Source organism: Gopherus evgoodei, chromosome 3 (genome assembly GCF_007399415.2).
Source record: "Gopherus evgoodei ecotype Sinaloan lineage chromosome 3, rGopEvg1_v1.p, whole genome shotgun sequence".
In the NCBI taxonomy this organism is placed as follows: Eukaryota; Metazoa; Chordata; order Testudines; family Testudinidae; genus Gopherus; species Gopherus evgoodei.
The window spans coordinates 35602631-35623843 of record NC_044324.1 but is presented as its reverse complement, the minus strand read 5'-3'; the positions used below and the strand labels follow the sequence as shown (position 1 = coordinate 35623843).

General features: G+C 43.0%; 1 long non-coding RNA gene across 1 annotated transcript; it reads right to left on the bottom strand.

The window, feature by feature from the left end:
* Positions 1–3022: 3022 nt before the first annotated feature.
* Positions 3023–20516, bottom strand: LOC115649510. Its single transcript, XR_003999841.1, has 3 exons — positions 20419–20516; positions 10133–10141; positions 3023–3035 (listed from the first exon to the last, which is right to left on the bottom strand). It is a non-coding gene; the product is annotated as an uncharacterized LOC115649510 (long non-coding RNA).
* Positions 20517–21213: the final 697 nt, after the last annotated feature.

Genomic DNA, 21213 nt, shown 5'->3' with positions numbered 1-21213 from the left:
ATCAGTTTGTGCGTGTGTAGTTGAAGTCACCCATTATTACTATTCTATTAGATTTTGTTCTCTTTTATCTATCTCAACATTTCCTCCTGATCAGGAAGTTAGTAGCATAATTCTATTAGTATGTTTTATCAGATTGCATTCTGTGGCTTGGATATTTTAGGTATAATGCTGCTACTCCACCTCAATGACCCACTTTTTCTTTTCTGTATATTTTATAGCCAGGTTACAATATTTCATTGATAATTGTCATTGCGCCATGTTTCAGTAATGCATCTATAGCACAATCCTCTTCCATTGTTAGTTTTTCTAGCTTGCCTATTTTTCTTTGAAGATTCTCTCATTGGTACGTACACCAAATATACGCTGCACTAAATGTTGGCTCCAATTGCTTAATCCCTTCATTCCTTTGGCATTGACAAACTGGAATATTCACTTCCTGCTTTGGAAACAAGAGTGTATGCTGTATATCCCAATCAATCATTTTCCAAATGGAATTAATTAATGTCAGAAACTCTTGCAGGTCTCCACTGGATGTTTTGGTCCAAGATAGCAGCACTGAAGAATTGAGTAGAGCATGTAGTAGTTTGGAGTATGCTACCTGTTTGACTCACTAATCTTGGAAAAGGATATCTGTTCCTAATTGGTCTTTTCCACATGTAGCAGAAGTTCAACATTTATAACAGGGGTGGCCAAACTGTGGCTCGTAAGCCACATGTAGCTCTTTTACCATTAAGTGTGACTCACGGAGCCTCTGACACCCCCTGATGGGAGAAACTCGGGACCTCTGCCTTGCAGCTGGGTGGTGGAGTAGGACCTTCTGCGCAGTAGGGGTGCACTCACCAGGGCTCGGGGCTTCAGCAGGAGCGGAGCTAAAGCCCCAGTCTCCGGCTCCTGGCAGATGTGCGCTAGCTCTCAAACTTCTGAAGATTGTCATATGTGGCTCGGAAGGCTAGTAAGTTTGACCATCCCTGATTTATAAGCAGATGGCCTCCATATAAATCTCCCCAATTTTCCAAATATCAATGTGAATTTCTAATGATCTCTGTGTAAATCTTAACTCCATTCTTCCTGAAGGAATGTATTTCCATAAGAAAAATCAGATACAGCAGATGACTTGCTGACAGACTCGAAACACATCTTAGAATGTTCAAAAAAGCAGAGGCTCAAACCCCAATGTATAAGTCCAAGTATTATTATAGTCAAAATCCTAAAAACTTGCTGATTATAGATGCACAGATTCTGATTCTCTTTTTTTTCCTCTGCTGATTGCACATTTATTTCCATTCATTTTCTTTTCTTTTTTAAATTGCAAACTATTATCACCTCTTGAATTTAGTGTTCTCATTTCCCTTTACAATTATGCTTCATTCTGGTGTCTGGCTTATTTTCCTCATTCCTTTTTACCTTCTGTAAATGTAGTGCCAATTATTTTTTGTAGGTTTTTAACCATCCTAACAAAGCTTTCCATTCATCTTCTTTTATTGTTCTTGCTCAGCAGCACCTGCTACTTTTTATGACAATGTAGTGTTCTGAAGGGTGATAAATGGATCACATTGGAAGCTGAAGTCCTCTGTTTACCTACAACACAGACTTTGCACAGTACAAACTATGTCAAGGTGCCTCAACTGCACAGGAAGGACCATTGCTAAGATATGCAGTCCATGATCTCTCTTTTAAGACTTCCCACAAGGATTTTCAGTGCTCTTTAGTGATCTGGACACCTGTCCACTGTAAAGTATAAATGATCAATTTATTTTATATAGGTTTCAGCTTGTAGTCCCTAACTATCATGACTAGATTCATACTAGCAATTCAGCAGTGGATGTTTCTTGCATCCAGTTACCAGCTGGACTCAAATCATTCCGTACATTGATGGATTTTATATTTTTGAAAAAAATAACAAGGAGTCCAGTGGCACCTTAAAGACTAACAGATTTATTTGGGCATAAGCTTTCATGGGTAAAAAAACTCACTTCTTCAGATGCATGGAGTGAAAATTACAGATGCAGGCATTATATAATGACACATGAAGAGAAGGGAGTTAACTCCATGCATCTGAAGAAGTGAGGTTTTTTTACCCATGAAAGCTTATGCCCAAATAAATCTGGTAGTCTTTAAGGCGCCACCTGGCTCCTTGGGGGGGGGGGTTGTGGTTACACAGCTACCCCTGATACTTAATATTTTTGAACATCCAAGAGAATAAGGGCACCTGATATGCACAAGAACATAAAAATGGATATACTGCATCAGACCAAAGGTCCATCTACCCCAGTATCCTGTCTTCAGACAGTGGCTAATTCAAGATGCTTCAGAGGGAATGCACAGAACAGGGTAAAGAATGTGTGATCCATCCCCTATTATCCACTCCTCGTTTGTGGCAGTCAAAGGCTAGGCACACCCAGACCACCACTGACCATCTTGGCTAATACTCATTGATGGACCTATCCTCCGTGAACTTATCTAATTCTTTTTTGAACCCAGTTATAGTTTTGGCCTTCACAACATCCCTGGCTAGGAGTCCCAAAGGTTCATTTTGTGTTGTGTGAACATTTAGTTGACTTTTTGTTTACGTGATTTTGTTTTAAAACCTGCTGCTTATTAATTTCATTGGGTGATCCCTGCTTCTTGTATTATGTGAAGGAGTAAATAACACTTCTTTACTCACTTTCTCCACTATCTCCTCTTTCTCCACTATCATATCTGCTACTAGTTGTCTCTTTCCCAAGGTCAAAAATCCCAGTCTTTTTACTCTCTCCACATCTGAATACTGCTCCATACCCCTAATCATTTTTGTCAATCTTCCCTGTACCTTTTCCAATTCTAATATATATATTTTAATTGGGGTGACCAGAACTGAACACAATATTCGAGGTGCAGGCATACTATCGCTTTATATAGTGGCATTATGATATCTACTGTCTTATTATCTCTCTCTTTCCTAATGGTTCCTAACATTTTGTTAGCTTTTGTGACTAGTGTTGCACATTAAGTGGATATTTTCAGAGAATTATCCACAGTGACTCCAAGATCTCTTTCTTGAGAGGTAATTTAGATCCCATTATGTTGTACGTCTAGTTGGGATTATGTTTTCCAAAGTGCATTACATTTCATTTATCAACATTGAATTTCATCTGCCATTTTGTTGCCCACTCACCTAGTTTTGTGAGATCCCTTTGTAACTCTTCAAAGTGTGCTTTGGATTTAACTATTTTAAGTAGTTTTGTATCATCTGCAAATTTTGCCACCTCACTGTTTACCCCTTTTCCCAGATCATTTATGAATATGTTGAACAGCTCTGGTCCCTATATGCATCCCTGGGGGACATTACTCTGCATTCTGAAAAGAGACCATTTGTTCCTACTCTTTGTTTCCTCTCTTTTAACCAGTTACCGATCCGTATGAGGACCTTCTCTCTTATCTCATGACAGCTTATTTTGCTTAAGAATCTTTGGTGAGGGACCTTGTTAAAGGCTTTCTGAAAATCTAAGTACACTAGATCCACTGGAACACCCTTGTCCACATGTTTGTTGACCCCCTCAAAGAATTCTAAGATTGGTGAGGCATGATTTCCTTTTACAAATGCCATGTTGACTCTTCCTCAGTTATGTTCATCTATATTTCTGATAATTCTGTTCTTTATTATAGTTTCAGCCAATTAGCCTGGTAGTGAAATTAGGTTTACTGGCTTGTAATTGATAGGATTGTCTCTGAAGCCTTTAAAAAAATTGGTTTTACATTAGCTATCCTCACCTGGTACAGAAGCTGATTTAAGTGATCAGTTATATACCACAGTTAATAGTTCTGCAATTTCATATGCAAGTTCCTTCAGAACTCTTGGGTGAATACCGTCTGGTCCTGGTGATATATTTCTGTTTAATTTATCAATTTGTTCCAGCACCTTCTCTACTAACACTTCAATCTGGAACAGTTCCTCATATTTGTCATGCAAAAAGAATGGCTCAGGTGTGGAAATCTTCACATGCTCTGTAGCGAGGACTAACGCAAAGAATTCATTTAGCTTCTCTGCAATGGCCTTATCTTCCTTGAGTGTTCCTTTAACACCTTGATCATCCAGTGGCCCCACTGATTGGTAGGCTTCCTGCTTCTGATGTACTTTAAAAAGTTTTTCTTGTTAGTTTTTGAGTCTCTATAGTTGCTTTTAAAAAAAAAATTTTTTTTGCCCTCCTAATTATATTTTTATATGTGACTTGCCAGAGCTTATGCTAATTTCTGTTTTCCTCTGCATTTCTCTATTTTCCTCTTATTTCCAATTTTTTAAGAATGCCTTTTGCCTCTAACCTCTTCTTTTACTTTGTTGTTCAGCTATGGTGGCATTTTTTTGGTCCTCACGATATTTTTTAATTTGAGGTATATATTTAATTTGAGTCTCTAGTATGGTGTTTTTTAAGTTTCCATGCAGGTTGCCAGCATTTCACTTTTGTAACTGTACCTTTTAATTTCCATTCAACAAGCTTGCTCATTTTGGTGTAACAAATCCCAAACAAAGTTCAGATACAGACTCAGCTTTCACCAAACTTCATTGATGTTTGAATCAGAGGGATTTTAAAATATGTGAACAAAGAAATCAAAGCTACTGAAATGTTTAACTGTCATAGTTTCCTCAAACAGCTAGGAAGTGTCAATGAGCTTCACTTTGTATCTCACATATCTGAAATTTGGATGAAGGTGAATGGTGCAAGTCTTAATGTTAGCACCATACCATCAAGTCTCAATGATTTAACCAACAGATTTTTTAAAATGAAAAAGTACTTACAATTTCTTCTCAGAGAAGACCTGATCATAGACACCTAGCTAACCTCATTATTCCAAAGTACAGTTCACACTAGTACAAAAAAGTTGCCAGCAGTTTTATCAATTCAACAATAGTTCTAATTTATTGGAACTATGAAGAATGACAAGAATGGTACAAGAACAGCAGCCAGTGGTAGAATGATGGAAGGTTGTGATAGAATGTACCTCTGTTTCCACACCCTGCACACTATTGTAATTTTGTATAAGGCATGTCTTGTAAGGTATTATTTGAAAATTGGCTGGTCAGTATCATCCTGAAAAAATGTGTAGCAACATTATGTGTAGCATTATAAGATTTCCCTGTATGGTGTTATTACCACATGTTCCAACCCCACCCCCACCCCCACCCCCACCCCCCACAGCAAACATGTCTGTCCTAAACAAAGGAAAGTGTGTTCTGCTTAATTTTCATGTAAGCAGTAAACAGGTTCATCAAGCAGGAAGGAAAACAAAGAAAGTTCAAACACATGCCTTGGGGTGTACGTCCGTCCTTTTTATAGTTTCAGTTCCTCTCTTGAAAAACATTGCCAGCTGTGAACTAGGAGACAAAGAATCTGTGTGGAAGGATGTTCCCTGATACTGTCCAGGAGAGGGCAGGGCAGTACAGGACATACATTTCTGGGAGAAAATCTGGGCCAGGGGGTGTATGAGGATCACCCTGCCGTTAGGGTGACCACCTTTTCAAAAGGCAAAAGAGGAAAATATGCAGGATCCCCACCAACTTCCATGGCCCTGCCCCTCCTCCTCCTCCTTTTCCTTGAGGCCTCACTCCCTCTCCTCTTCTTCCCCCTGAGGCCTTGCCCCTGGCCAAGCCAGAAGTCAGAGATGGTCCATGATAAGAACCATCTAGACAGACCAGGCCACTCTGGGGAGCCCTGGACCCTTCACCTGCTCTGAGCAGGGGGCTGGGATGCCCGAGAGCAGCTCCCAGCCCATGTCCCTGCCCCTTGGGCACACCAACCAGATGGAGTAGGGGGGAACCTCATGGTGAAGGGAGGTCTGAGGCTCACTTAAGCCTTCCCTCCCTCCTCGGGAAGAGGCTGGCACTGCCCCTGAGCCTTGCACAGGCACATAGCAGAGCCAAAGGGCATCCAGGACAAATGCTGTCCCAGAGTTATTCAGCCTGGGACCAGGACTTGAACTCTGCATTTAGTGCCTCTTCTGCCTAATTCGGGATGGGTGGTCACCCTACCTGCAGTATAACCAAGGCTAGTGAGAGCCAGAGTGTAACCCAAGTGCGGCAGGCAGGCTGCAGTTACACATAGACACTCAGGGTGTGGCTTGCATGCTGGAACACTGCTTTTGAGCGACACAGGTGGGTGATACTTCAGAAGGCATTGTAAGGCACCCAAGGTTGCAGGGCAGGGTTGAAACAGCTGCTCATTAGTTTTGATTATACCCTGAAATGTCACAAAGGTATTAGTTCAAAGCAGGGGGTTTTAAACAGACTAGTGCTTGTTGTCTGAATCATTTTAAAGCAAAGTTTAAATTATGTGCACACCAAATCCCACTCTGACAGCAATTGTGACAAAGTTCCTCCTCTACCTTGGTGGGTCCTCTGCTTATTTGTCAGATTTGCTCACCTCAGTGATCTTCCCCACAGTCTGGGTCAACTTCTCCTGTGTCTGATCAGTAGTTGGGAGGTTTGGGGGGAACCCGGGCCTGCCCTCTACTCCGGGTTCCAGTCCAGGGCCCTATGGATTGCAGCTGTCTATACTGCCTCCTGTAACAGCTGCATGACAGCTACAACTCCTCTGGCTTCCCTCCCCCCGACTGGAATGAGCTCCTTTTTAAACCCAGGTGCCCTGATTAGCCTGTCTTGATTGGCTGCAGGTGTTTCTAATCAGCCTGTCTGCCTTAATTGGTTCTAGCAGGTTCCTGATTACTCTAGTGCAGCCTCTGCTCTGGTCACTCAGGGAACAGAAAACTACTTACCCAGTGACCAGTATATTTGCCCTCTACCAGATTCCTGTACCCCACTGGCCTGGGTCTGTCACATATCCCTCCCCCCTGCTCAACACCAAGGGGTTGGGCAGCTTGGGATGCCAGACAGTGCATGCGTGACAAGCCATCGGCATTACCGTGACAGCTCCCTGCCCTGTGTTGCACACATTGAGCTGGAAAGGTTGGAGGGATAAGAACCACATGGTCACCCTTGTGTTCTTCTCCTTGTTCCGCTGCATCCACTGAAGAGAGGCATGGTCGGTCACGAGGACAAATCTGAACCCAAGCAAGTAGCAGTGCAATGCTTCCATGGCCCATTTTACGGTGAGGCACTCTCTCTCCACCACTGCATATTTTTGTTCCCTCGGAAGGAGTTTCCTACTGAGGTAGAGAATTGGGTGTTCCTCCTCCCCGACCATCTATGGTAGAATGGCCCCCAACCCTACTTCTGATGCATCTGTCTGCAGGATAAATTCCTTGCTGAAATCAGGGGCTATCAGTATGGGATTACTGCAGAGGGCAGTCTGTAAGTCTATGAATGCTTCCTCTGCTGCATCAGACCATCTCACCAGATCAGGTCCACAGGCTTTCACTAGGTCTATCAGGGGGCTTGCCCTTGTGGCAAAGTGAGTGATAAATCATCGGTAATAGCCCACTACACCTAGGAATGCCCGGACTTGTTTCTTGCGACGTGATTGGGGCCAGTTTTGGATGGCCTCCAACTTGTTCACTTGGGGTTTTACCAGACCTTTTCCCACAATGTAGCCAAGATATTTGGCCTCTGTAAACCCTACAGCGCACTTAGCAAGGTTTGCTGTAAGGCCAGCTCGCCTGAAGGTATCAAGGACTGTCTCCACCTTCTCTAGGTGGGTTTCCCAGTCTGGGGTATGAATGACCACATCGTCCAAGTAGGCAGCAGTATAACTGTTATACGGGTGTAATAGCTTGTTGATGAGATTCTGGAAAGTAGCTGGGGCCCCATGTAGCCCGAAAGGGAGGACAGTATATTGAAAAAGACCCTCTGGTGCAGAGAATGCAGTCTTTTCCTTTGCATCTTCTGCAAGGGGAATCTGCCAGCACCCCTTTGTCAAGTCTAGGGTAGTCAACTACCGGGCATTTCCCATATGGTCCACTAGCTCATCTATGCGAGGTATGGGGTATGCATCGAACTGGGATACTTCGTTTAGTTGCCGAAAGTCGTTGCAAAACCTTGTGGTGCCATCAGGTTTGGGCACCAGCATGATTGGGATGATCCCTGACTCCAGCATTTTTTTCTCTTCTGCTTTTATTTCCTCCCTTTTGACCGCTGACACCCAATAGGGCCTCATTGTTATTCTGGCCCCAGGGTTTGTGACGATGAGGTGATATGACTCGGTTGTTCGACCTGGTTTTGTCGAGCACACATCTTGGTTTCAGAAGATCATTTCAGACACCTCATTCTTCTGGTCTGTTGTTAAATTGGGAGACACTCTCACCCATTTGGAAGGCTTGTTTTCCTGGATTAGGTCTTTTTGGACAGTTATGCATGCCTCTTGTGCATGCCCGGGTTTCAGAAGGTTGATGTGATAAATCTGTTCTTGTTTTCAGCATCCTGGCTGCTGCACCTTGTAGGTTACTTCCCCCACGGGTTCAACCACCTCACAGGGTCCCTGCCATTGGGCCAGAAGTTTGCTTTCTGCTGTGGGTACCAACACCATCACCCGATCCCCTGGTTGGAACTGTCAGACTTTTGCCTGGAGATTATAATGGGTTCTCTGGGCCTCCTGGGCCTTTTCCAAATGTTCCCATACAATAGGGGTTACCCAGGCTATCCTGTCGCGCATCTGTATTACATGTTCTATTATATTTCTACTGTCATTGGGTTCCTCTTCCCATATCTCTTTGGCAATATCTAGTATGCCATGGGGGTGACGCCTGTAAAATAACTCGAATGGGGAAACCCACTCGAGGCCCGAGGTACCTCCCGGATAGTGAACTTAAGGTAGGGCAGTAGGGTGTCCCAATCCTTCCCGTCCCGACTTACCACCTTCTTTATCATAGCCTTGAGGGTTCGGTTAAACCTTTCTACCAACCCATCAGTCTGCGGATGTTAGACTGACGTTCTCAGGGTATGTATATGGAGCAGTATACAGAGGTCCTTAATTAGCTTTGACATAAATGGAGTTCCTTGGTCCGTTAATATCTCCTTTGGTAGCCCCACTCTGCCAAAGATCCCCACCAGCTCTTTGGCTATTGTTTTAAAGGCTGTGTTCCGCAGGGGGACAGTTTCTGGGTAGCGAGTAGCATAGTCCAAAACAACAAGTATATATTGGTGGTCCCGAGCTGTCTTCTCCACGGGTCCCACTAGGTCCATGGCTATTCGCTCAAAGGGGTCCTCTATGATGGGAAGGGGTACTAAAGATGCCCTCAGGTGGGGACGGGGACTTTGCAGCTGACACTCCGGGCAGGATGCACTGTACCTCCGCACTTCTTCGTGTACTCCGGGACAGAAGAACCATCGTAGGACTCGTGCCAGGGTCTTCTCTACCCCCAAGTGCCCCCAAAAAAGATGACTATGAGCAAGACTTAATACAGCGTTCCAGTGTTTTTGAGGTACTAGGATCTGCTGTGCCTTCTGCCTCTGTACTGGTGCAACCCGGTATAAGAGATTCTTCTTCATTATTAAATAGGGTCCTGGTCCCTGGGTTTTCCCTTCCACGGGGACCCTATCTATTTCAGTCACATCCTTTCTAATGTTGTCGTACCTAGGTCTTCAGCCTGGTCCCATCCAAAATTTCCTCTTCCGGGGCTAATCTGCCCAAGATCTAGGGGCCCAGTCTCTGTTGCCTCTACTCTTTCAGAAGTGTTAGGGTGGGGGTTAGACTCGAGTGCTTCTCCCTCCTGGGTGGCCTCCTTTTTCAGCTGCTCGGGTCTGCCTACCTACGAGAGCGACCTTCTGGCTTTCGGTCAGTATTCGGGTTCCCAAGGCCTTAGCTGCCCTCCCTTCCCTTTTTGACTTTCTACCCTGTCTGGGAATGGAAAAATAAATCTGAGGATATTTCAGAGAAGACTGGGGTTGACAGTCTACTGTGGATGCCTCACTAACTTCAGGGTTCCCCTTTTTCTCCAATCCTCCTATTGGAAGTAAGTCTCCAAACCCTGGGAAGTCCCTCCCTATGAGCACCAGGTATGGGAGTTTAGGGACTACACCTGCTGCTGTCTCAGTAGTGTTCCCCTGAATCTCAATTTTTACTGGGATAGTGGGGTAATAACCAACTGTCTCATGGATGCCTGTTATCCCCATACACTTGGCCCGCAGCAGCTGACTACACTTCATGAGCTTCCCCGAGACAAGCGTGATAGCACTCCCCAAATCAACCAGTGCTGTGGTCTCTACCCCATTTAGCTTTACTGGTCTGGTGTACATATTTGGTGTTAGTGAGACCCCCACAAGGTGGATTAGGGAGCATGGGTCTGCCCAGTTCCGCAGGTTACACTGCATAGGCTCCTCAGCATTGGGACACTGTGCAGCTATATGTCCCCACTCCCCGCAGGCATAACATCTGTAAGGGGCCTTAGGCATTCCCCAGTCTCTTGCTTTGGACAGTCTTAATATCACGATCCTCTTCTCCCTCAATGCTCTGACTCTTTGTGGCTTCTGGTGGGCCTTCAGCCCCTCTCTTTTTCCACCTGTGATCTCCTGGTTGCCCAGTGACCCGAGCTCTAAGGCTTGGTGCTGCTAGTTTAATCCAGGGTGGCTCTTCCTTAACTGGTAGGGTCAGCTCCCTCGCTGTCCTTTGCCTCTCTACCAGTGCGACAACCTCATCATAGGTGGAGGGTTCATTCTGGCTTACTCAAGCACAAAGGTCTGGCGGTAGCTGTCATAATATAATTCCCAATTCTGAACCTTAGCATCCAAAATATGGATACTAGCATGAATTCCCCTAAGCTTAATTTCCAGCTTAGATCCTGTAGTGCTGCCACCAATCAGGACTTTGAGTAGAGTGCCTGATAAACTCTGGTCTCCCCCAAAACCTTCCCTGGGGACCCCAAGACCCAAATTCCTTGAGTCTCACAACAAAGGGGAATAAACCATTTCCCTTCCCCCTCCTTTCTTCCTCCCAGCTCCTTTCCGCCCTGGGTACACTAGGAGATCACCATGATTCAAACTCCTTGAATCACCACACAGAGAAGAATGATACCTTCCCCCTCCTCTTTTCCCTTCACCCAGAGGCAATCCAGATTCAAACTCCATGAATTTAAAACAAAGAGGAAATTCACTTTTCCCTTCTTCCCCCTGCTCTCTTTCCCTTCTCCCCACCAATTCCCAGTGTGTACAGACTCGGTTCCTTTGAGCCTTAACTAGGAGAAAAAAATCAGACAGGTCTTAAAGCAAAGCTTTTAATAAAAAGAAAAAAGGTAAAAGTTTATCTCTGCAATTTAGATGGTAAAAAGTTACAGGGTCTGTCAGCTTATAGACACTAGAAAAAAGCCTCCCCCCAGCAAAATACAATTTAAAATACTTCCAGCAAACTACACATTTGCAAATACAGAAACAATCAAAACACTATAACCGCCTTTCTTACTAAATTACTCACTATAAAAGACTGTAGCAGGGAGATTGGCAAGAAAACTGGTTGCCCATCTAGTCCCTTCCAGGACCCAGAGAGAACAAAGCAAAACCCCCAAAACACCAACAAAGGCTTCCCTCCACCGAGATTTGAAAGTATCTTGTCTCCTGATTGGTCCCTTGGTGGGTGTTTGGTTCCCTGTTTGTTAACCCTTTACAGGTAAAAGAGACATTAACCCTTAACTATCTGTTTGTGACAGTAGCCCCCTCATGTATCGGTTGATGACCAGAACCTCTAGTATCTCTTCCAGACTCCGGGATTCCATTCGCAACCACTTTCGTGCGAGATGGATGAGGTCATACAATTGGGACGGCGGGGTTTTGTTTTCCTGGTACTTCCATTTGTGATACCGCTGGGCCTGCACTGCAGTTGTTACCCCAGATCTGGACAGGATTTCTGCTTTCAGCTGGGGGTAGTCTGCTGCAACCTCTTAAGGCAGATCATAGTAGGCCTTCTGGGCCTCCCCACACAGGAATGGGGCAAGGATATCAGACCACTGATCTAGAGGCCAGGCCTCCCGTAGGGCTGTCCTCTCAAAAGCCAAAAGGTATGCCTCTACATCATCCTCCTGTGTCATTTTCTGCAGCCAATGGCTGGCCTATATGATCTGCGTCCGATCATGGCCGCGGTTCAGCTCTGTAAGGATCTTTACCTGGTTTACCAGTTCCCGCAACATAGCTTGGTCTTGAGAAGCCTGGTCCATCAGCAGGTGATTAGTCTCTTGCTGCAGCCAGACTGCCTCCTGTTGGGCGGCTGCCTGGACACGGGTAGCCTCCTGCTGGGCCACCGTAGCTTGTATCAATGCCCGCACTAAGTCGTCCATCGTGGTGGGGAAAAAAAAAAAACCTCTCCTTTTTTCTTTTCTTTTTTAAATCACCCTCCTTCTTTCGCTGTGCAGTGCACACCAAATCCCACCACTGACACCAATTGTGACAAAGTTCCTCCTCTACCTTGGTGGGTCCTGTGCTTATCTGGCAGATTTTCTCACCTCAGTGATCTTCCCCACAGTCTGGGTCAACTTCTCCTTTATCTGATCAGGAGTTGGGAGGTTTGGGGGGAACCCAGGCCCGCCCTCTACTCTGGGTTCCAGCCCAGGGCCCTGTGGATTGCAGCTGTCTATACTGCCTCCTGTAACAGCTGCATGACAGCTACACCTCCCTGAGCTACTTCCCCATGGCCTCCTCCAAACACCTTCTTTATCCTCACCACAGGACCTTCCTCCTGGTGTCTGATAACGCTTGTTCTCCTTAGTCCTCCAGCAGCACACCCTCTCACTCTGAGCTCCTTGCGCCTCTTGCTCCCAGCTCCTCACACACACTTCCTCTCCCCTGGATCTCCCCTCCCTGACTGGAGTGAGCTCCTTTTTAAACCCAGGTGCCCTGATTAGCCTGCCTTGATTGGCTGCAGGTGTTCTAATCAGCCTGTCTGCCTTAATTGGTTCTAGCAGGTTCGTGATTACTCTAGTGCAGCCCCTGCTCTGGTCACTCAGGGAACAGAAAACTACTCACCCAGTGACCAGTATATTTGCCCTCTACCAAACTCCTGTACCCTATTAGCCTGTGTCTTTCACAATAAACAGAAGTATTGTAGCATAAGCTTTCATGGTTGAATACCCACTTCTTCAGAAGCATCTGATGAAGTGGGTATTCACTCACAAAAGCTTATGCTACAATACTTTTGTTAGTCTATAAGGTACCACAGGACTCTTTGTCGCTTTTTACAGATCCAGACTAACATGGCTACCCCTCCAATACTTGACAAGGTTTACATTGTTTCTATCTGTAGCCAAAGCCAAGATAGATCCAGTATTATACAAAGTGGATACACAAGTTAGTATTGTGTGGCAGACACATGTTGATCACCAGGAGATGCTACAGTACTTTCCCTGGATTAATCTGCTGATATTGTAGAAGTTTCAGATCTGGAATGCGTGGACGCAACGCCCAAGTCAGAACCTTTCCAAGCAAGAGTCATCTCAATTATCAATATCAGAAGCTGATAAAGAGTCAGCCTCTGTTTCCCCACCAATAACTGATTTAGCTGTGATGTCCATTTCTTATGTACAGACATGTTGACAAAAAATTCACTTCCAGTAAACCACAAATGAAGTGTTACTTAGCAAGTGTAAACCTCTTGAATGTTTCAATTTATAGTAACTTGTAGAAGCACCCATCTCAAGAACCAATAGTCCTTGGGTAAAAAAGAATTTGAAGCAGTCAATCTAGATTTTTTTTTTTAGATCATTTCTACTAGGAAGGAGAAAAATGATATTAAATTGGTATTCTGTGTTGGTTTGCACAGAATGAATAATCCACTTTATAAAACATGGGGATTGGAGCAAAGATAATAAATGTGCAATTTCTGTACAGCTCAAGGAGATTTTAATTGTTTTCCTGAAACTGGTATGAACTTTGAATTATGTGAAGTTATAAACTTAATAGATGAGGATTTTTTGGAGGGGAGGACACTTGAAGGAAGAGGGCCAGATGGTTAGTCCTGCTTAGTGAAAGCAAGGGGCTGGACTTGATGACCTTTCAAGATTCCTTCCAGTTCTAGGAGATAGGTATATCTCCAATTATTTTATTTTTGGTTGGGGAGGGGAGAGGGATAGCTCAGTGGTTTGAGCATTGGCCTGCTAAACCCAGGGTTGTGAGTTCAGTCCTTGAGGGGGCCCTTTGGGGACTGGCCCTGCTTTGAGCAGGGGGTTGGACTAGATGATCTCCTGAGGTTCCTTCCCACCCTAATAATCTATGATTCTATGTCCCTATCTTCATGTTCCTCCTCCTGAATGAATAAGGATTGTCATCCCTTTACTGAGGGGAACCAGGAAAAGGCTTGTGTATTTTTTCCACCTTGAGTTTTTTGGTGGCACTAACTAGTATATATAAAGTGATTTTTTTTTTGCACTGCCCCCTTCAAATTGCTAAGGAGTCTACCTATCTCCAGATGCATCTGCCATTCCTGAGGCAGGGTTCAAGATGCAACATGTTACAGGAAAGCACACACTATGCTCTGTGATTGAGATTTTCCTTGTTCTCTCTATTAGTTGTTTCCCTTACTTTAAAATAAGACTAAAGTCAAAAGGGAGTCACTCTTTGTGTATGAAAAAATCTAAGCAGCTTCTCAAAACACACTTGTATTGTGAAATACCATTCTTTTAAGGGGGAAAAGGTTTGAACCATAAGTTCCATAAGCTTTGCCCATTCCTAAATCAGTCCATCATCATAGACACAGTTTGTATTTCAAAAAGCACAAATACATAAAGCAGAAGTACTTAAAATCACTGGAAAAATATACACAGTACTTTTTCTGGGGTAAATTGTATGTGTCTTTGAATCTTGAATGATTTCTTTATAAAAATTTATGGTAACAAACATAAAAACTATATGTGGGACAGAAATTCCAGAATCCAAAGTTATTAAGGACACTTCGTACATTCACTCTCCTGAAGTGGTCACCATTAAAATTCAGCATTTGATAACTTTTACCACAGTTATCCTCTGTATGTAGAATAGGTGATATCTGTGGTAATATTGGCAAATAGTGACTTTTTCTCCTTTTTTACTGGAAAAAAATGCCAGTTTACCTTTTCCTAATTCCACACCCTCTCCCTGACAATCAAAGGCTCAAAAGCTTGATCACTCTCTCCTTTTTTTCATCCAAGTACTAATTCAATCAAGGAACAGAAAACAACATGCAAAGTAAGGTGACCAGTCATGAAATGGTAATAACAAATACATGTGGTGAATGCAATTAATGAGCAATCCATATGCTGAATTTTGTTCATTTAATTTAAAATAAAATTTTCTAAAATTCAAAATCTGTTCATGAATAGAAAAAAAGATAAAATTAATCAAACAAATGTGTGCACATCTGTACAAAATATCAAATTAACACCCTCTTTGAAGCTTCTGGAGCTTGAAGTCATTTAAAGGAAATATAGTCCATTTGTTAACAAAACTTAATTAGGAACATAATGAATAACCTTGATATTTTAGCCATCCTTGCCCAGTAAATACATGACCTTAGTTCTGCCCTTGCTCAAGGCACTGAAACCATCAGGAGTCCTCCTTGCTCATTAACTGCTGCTGTGGAAGTAATGTGAAAGTGCTGCTGGAAGTAATATAAGTCAAAAGTTTAGTCCCTTATGTTTTATTCTGATTAATTTATGAAAAACTAAAAAAGAAGTGGTGCAACAGATGTGATTGAACTGGAGATAGACTTACAGAGAAAACCATATTTATAAAAAACTTTAAAGCATGACAAGCTATAGTACAGTGGTTCTTAACCACTGGCACTGAACATGTATAGTACTGGTACTCCAAGAACTTGTGATCTGTACTCAGCGGGTATGTCTACACTGCAGTAAAAGACCTGTGGCATGGCATGGCTGGCCCAGGTCAACCTATAGTATCGAGTCTCAGAGCCCGGGTCAGCTATAAAACTGCAGTGTAGACATTTGAGCTCAGGCTGCAGCCTGGGCTGTGAGACCCCGCAATTGGGGGAGGTTCTCAGGGCTCTGGTCCAAGACTGAATATATACCCTGCCACCTTACAGCCCCGCAGCCCAAGTCTCGCAAGTCCAAGTCAGCTGACCCAGGCTCTGAGACTCAATGCTATGGGGGTTTTATCACAGTGTAGACATACCTAGTGAGACCTACCACTTAAACAGATATATTACTCATAGCAGATACATCAACAACCACATTTCCATTCATGACTCAAGAAGACAGACTCACTTTTCTGGGACAAGACAGACACCAAAACTCAGAATCAAAACTCCAATTCAGCAAGGTACTTAAACACATGCATAAGAGTAGTCACAATAAAAGAAGGTCAAAGTTTTTTGGACAAATAGTTTATTTGCTGAAAAACGCAGCTTTAGTCAACTCGTAACTGTTCATAAATTCAATACAAATTCTCCTAATAATTTTAGCAAAATGGCCATGGAGCCCCCTTACAACCTTTAGCCCAATGCTTAGGGTGACCTAGGATGTGGCAGATCCAGGTTTAAATTCCCACTCTGGAGCTAGGACTTGAACTGAAGTCTCACACGTGAGTGCCCTAAGCGTCAGGCTACAGGATTTTCTGAGGCAGGTCCCTCTGCTGTTGAAACTGTTCCATTTTATATCAAATACTTGAATAGCCAAGAGGTCAGAGCAAGACTGACTCTAAAATCTGATTGTTAGGGCCCATATCTGTGGAGTTCAAGTCTCTAACCCAGAAACTTTAATTAATTACACAAAGTCAAACCACCTTACCACAGAGTAGCCACTAGCTTAGTGGTTAGGCCACTCACCTGCAAATGGGGAAGACCTGCTCAAGAATGGGGATTTGAACCTGGGTCTCCTATATTCCAGGTGAGTATCTAAAGGATATTGAGGGGAAGCACCACCACCAACTCAGGCTGTTTTGTTAATTTGGCCCTTTAAAAATGCCCAGAAACAAAATATTTTGTCCAATCTGAAATGGATTTTTTCAATTTGCCAAAAATTCTAAAATATTTCAGATTCAGTTCAGATCAAATCAATTTATTTTCTCAGTTTCCCAAAAAATCAGTTGTTCTCCCAGTTCTAGTCCCACTCAGGACAATGGGAATACCAATATGCTTAAATGTTATACACAATCTCAAGTAACCTGTTGAATTAGCACACAAATATATAAGAATTGAAGATGAAGTGTTCCCACTCAAGATTGCTCAGCTGCGGGAATGAGCTGCCAGAGGAGATTTGATTACTCCAAAATCTGACAGCTTTTAGAATGTGCTGTTACACCAGTTTTGATAAATCTTTCACGCCATAGCTGGAATCAAAAAGCAGAGATGGGATCAGAGAAGGGGTAAATTCTTTTGGAATCCAGGAAAATAGAGGAGCAAAATACTCCTCTGAATTCACAGTAGACCTCATCATGCAGACCCAAATTATTACACATCAATATTACAGAGATGAGCACTCTAGAAAACTGTAAGATAGGTAGATACTGTACAGAATTAGTAACTCTTTCCTTGAGCATTTAAGCTGTTTTCAGCTGCTGACATTTTTGCAGAGGCTCAAGGTCAAATTCACCCTGAAGTACTCCAGAGATATACTGGGTGCATGATATTCAGCAAATAGGTCTATGCAAAGCTTATTATAGTAAAATGAGTAAGGCTACTAAAACACAGATTAAAATGTTATGACATACAGCTCATAATTACAGTGGAAACTTTGCTTTAATTGTGTTATAACTAAGACAGCAATCCATCAAGGCTAGAAATTATAGTTTCAAATTTATTTTCTATCTTAGTTTGTAGAAAACCAAAGAGATAATTGCTCCATGCTGCCCAGGTAAATTTGTGTTTACATTTGTACTTAGGTTATGGCTCTTATTGCTGTAGGTCTGCATTAGTAATTTCATCCACACTACAAATAATACAACACACAATATATAGGAGCAGCACTGAGTTGGAAGCAAACTCTCTAAGAAAAACACTTTCTGGGCCTCTCACCTGCATGCAGATAGAAGGGCATTTAAACAATTGGTGTTGTGCTGGACTCACCATGTCTGTCTTGTGGCAGCCATGTATGCCGCTAACTGGGATGTACCAAGACTCCCCTCTAAATGCTGATCACAACTTCTCCTGCTTGTCCCTGTATGTGTCTCTCTCCTTCCTGCAGCAGTTATCTGAACACAGCACAGCCACGTGTGGTTGCCAGCAGGGAGAAGCCTGGAAAAAGAAGAAGGGATGTGAGACCTGAAACAGCGTAGGGAGTGTGAGGGAAGTGAGAATAGGGCAAATAGGGGCCTTGGAAGATGGGAGATGAGGAGAATGCTATCTTTAGTGCCAAAAAGTTAGAAGGCATTCAGTAAAAAGAGCTCCTGCTTCTTCCCGAGGGCTTAGTTTGTTACAGCATATGGGTGTCTGCTGGGTGCTCATTCACAGCAGATTAAGCAACCCATGAGGAATGGCATCCGACCAGGAAAATAAAAGAAAGCTATCAATGAAGTACACAGTGAATATGATTTAAGTCCCCAGGAGCCCTGAAGATTAGAGGAAACATGGAGAGCAACGGTATTTAAGCAGACATTTTTGCTGCATCTAAAGTCATGGGAGCAAAAAGATGTGGTGAATAAAGGGTTGCCTTAGTAATAAGTACAGTTGGTGCTCAAGCAGCTGAAATAGCAAACTCAAACGTATTTTCTGTGGAAGGTAATTGAGGCAATCTAGACAACTAGATGCACATTAGTCTCTGGAGGCAAAAGGAACTTTATGAGTGCTACATGGTTTATTGCCAAATACAGAAGTCTGGAGAAAAAGTTGATACTTATGTCAGAGTCATGAGATTTAAAAAAATCAACCCTGCAGTGGTGTGATCATGAAAATCTCTTTGATCACATGGTCTATAGCATGAACAGCAAAAAGATAAGGGAGGATCACAGTTAACCCTGGAAGATACAGTTAAAATCTATCAGGCTAATGTGCTAACAGAAAATCGTATGAGAACCTCTGAATAAAGTCTTGGCCAGTAACTAGAACAGTAATACTTAACAAGGGCATCATCTCAGTGTAATCAACAAATAAATATATACAGCAAAATTCACAAAAAAAAACTATAGAAATCATATATGCACACACAGAGAGCTAGATCTTCAGGGTTTGAAAACAACTCAGTTCCTTCATACATTGAGCTAAGGAAACACTCCCTTAGTTAAATTGCAGTGGTAGGTCCCATAGCCTCTTTGTGGCTCAGCCACTAAAGAGCAACGTTATATATGACCACAGCTACATACAGCTAGTGCACTACATCAGGAGTGGGAAAGCAGAGTATACAATGCTCCCTCCGGTCATAATACAGCGGGAAATAACAGACTCAGAAATTATAGTACAGTATAGCATAATATCCAGAATATGGGAATGTGGGCAAACCCTATATGGAGAAAGGCTGTTGTCAAGAGGGAATAGCAGAAGGATTCAGCAGCTGAATTGGGTCAGATAAGTTTATAAAGAAATATACTCATCTATACAGCAACTTCCTTAGCATGAATATGTATATTCTTATACATATTAGGGTTATCAAGCAATTTAAAAAATTAATCACTATTAATCGCACTGTTAACAATCGAATACCATTTATTTTAAATATTTTTGGATATTTACAACATTTTCAAATATGTTAATTTCAATTACAACACAGAATACAAAGTGGATAGTGCTCACTTTATATTTATTTTTATTACAAATGTTTGCACTGTAAAAAACAAAAAATGGTATTTTTCAGTTCACCTCATATAAGTACTGTAGTGCAATCTCTTTATCATGAAAGTTGAACTTACAAATGTAGAATGATGTACAAAAAATACATTCAAAAATAAAACAATGTAAAACTTTAGAGCCTACAAGCCTACTCAGTCCTACTTCTTTGTCAGCCAACCACTGCGGGCAGCCCAGAGTCCATTGAATCCCGGTTGCGGCTGGGATTTAAAGGGATCAGAGCTCCCCGGGGCTGCGGGCAGCTCAGAGCCCTTTGAATTCTGATCGTGGCTCTGGCGGCTGGGCTGTGGCCAGGATTTAAAGGGCTGGGGCTCCCCTCAGTGGCAGGAACTCTGGGCCCTTTAAATCCCTGCCCCAGCCCTGAAAAGCTCAGGGTTCCTCCTGGTGGCTGGAGCCCCGGGCCCTTTAATTTGCCCCTGAGCCCCGGGGAGCTCCCAGCCACCTCTTCCGCTAGGAGCACCTGGTTGATTTAAAGGCCCTGGGTCTCCTAGCCACAGCTGGTGCCCCAGGGCCTTTACATCTTGAGAGGCCACGCCTGTTCTGGATGAGGCCACGCCTGTTCCGGATGAGGCCATGCAGCCCTCAGGACTCTGGCAGTACCGGTAAGTCCTGTAAGTTACTTTCACCCCTGAATGTGGGCGTACCATGGATTTATATAAAGGCAATAAGATATTCTCAGTCTTATTCTCTTTCCCCTTTTTAATGATTCCTAACATCCTGTTTGCTTTTTTGACCACCTCTGCACATTGCATGGACATCTTCAGAGAACTGTCCACTATGACTCCAAGATCTTTTTCTTGACTCGTAGCTAAACTAGCCCCCTTCATATTGTATGTATAGTTGGGGTTATTTTTTCCAATGTGCATTACTTTACATTTATCCACATTAAATTTCATTTGCCATTTTGTTGCTCAATCACTTAGTTTTGTGAGATCTTTTTGAAGTTCTTCACAGTCTGCTTTGGTCTTAACTATCTTTCAGCAGTTTAGTACCATCTGCAAACTTTGCCACCTCACTGTTTACCCCTTTCTCCAGATCATTTCTGAATAAATTGAATAGATTGGTCCTAGGACTGACCTTTGAGGAACACCACTAGTTACCCCTCTCCATTCTGAGAATTTACCATTAATTCCCATCCTTTGTTCCCTGTCTTTTAACCAGTTCTCAATCCATGAAAGGATCTTCCTTTTTATCCCATGACAGTTTAATTTACATAACAGTCTTTGGCAGGGGACCTTGTCAAAGGCTTTCTGGAAATCTAAGTATACTATGTCCACTGGATCCCCCTTGTCCACATGTTTGTTGACCCCTTCAAAGAACTCTAATAGATTAGTAAGACACGATTTCCTTTTACAGAAACCATGTTGACTATTGCTCAGCAGTTTATATTTTTCTATGTGTCTGACAATTTTATTCGTAACTATTGTTTCAACTAATTTGCCTGGTACTGACATTAGACTTACCGGTCTGTAACTGCCTGGATCACCTCTAGAGCCCTTTTAAAATATTGGCGTTACATTAGCTATCTTCCAGTCATTGGATACCGAAGCCGATTTAATGGATAGGTTACAAATCTTAGTTAATAGTTCCACAACTT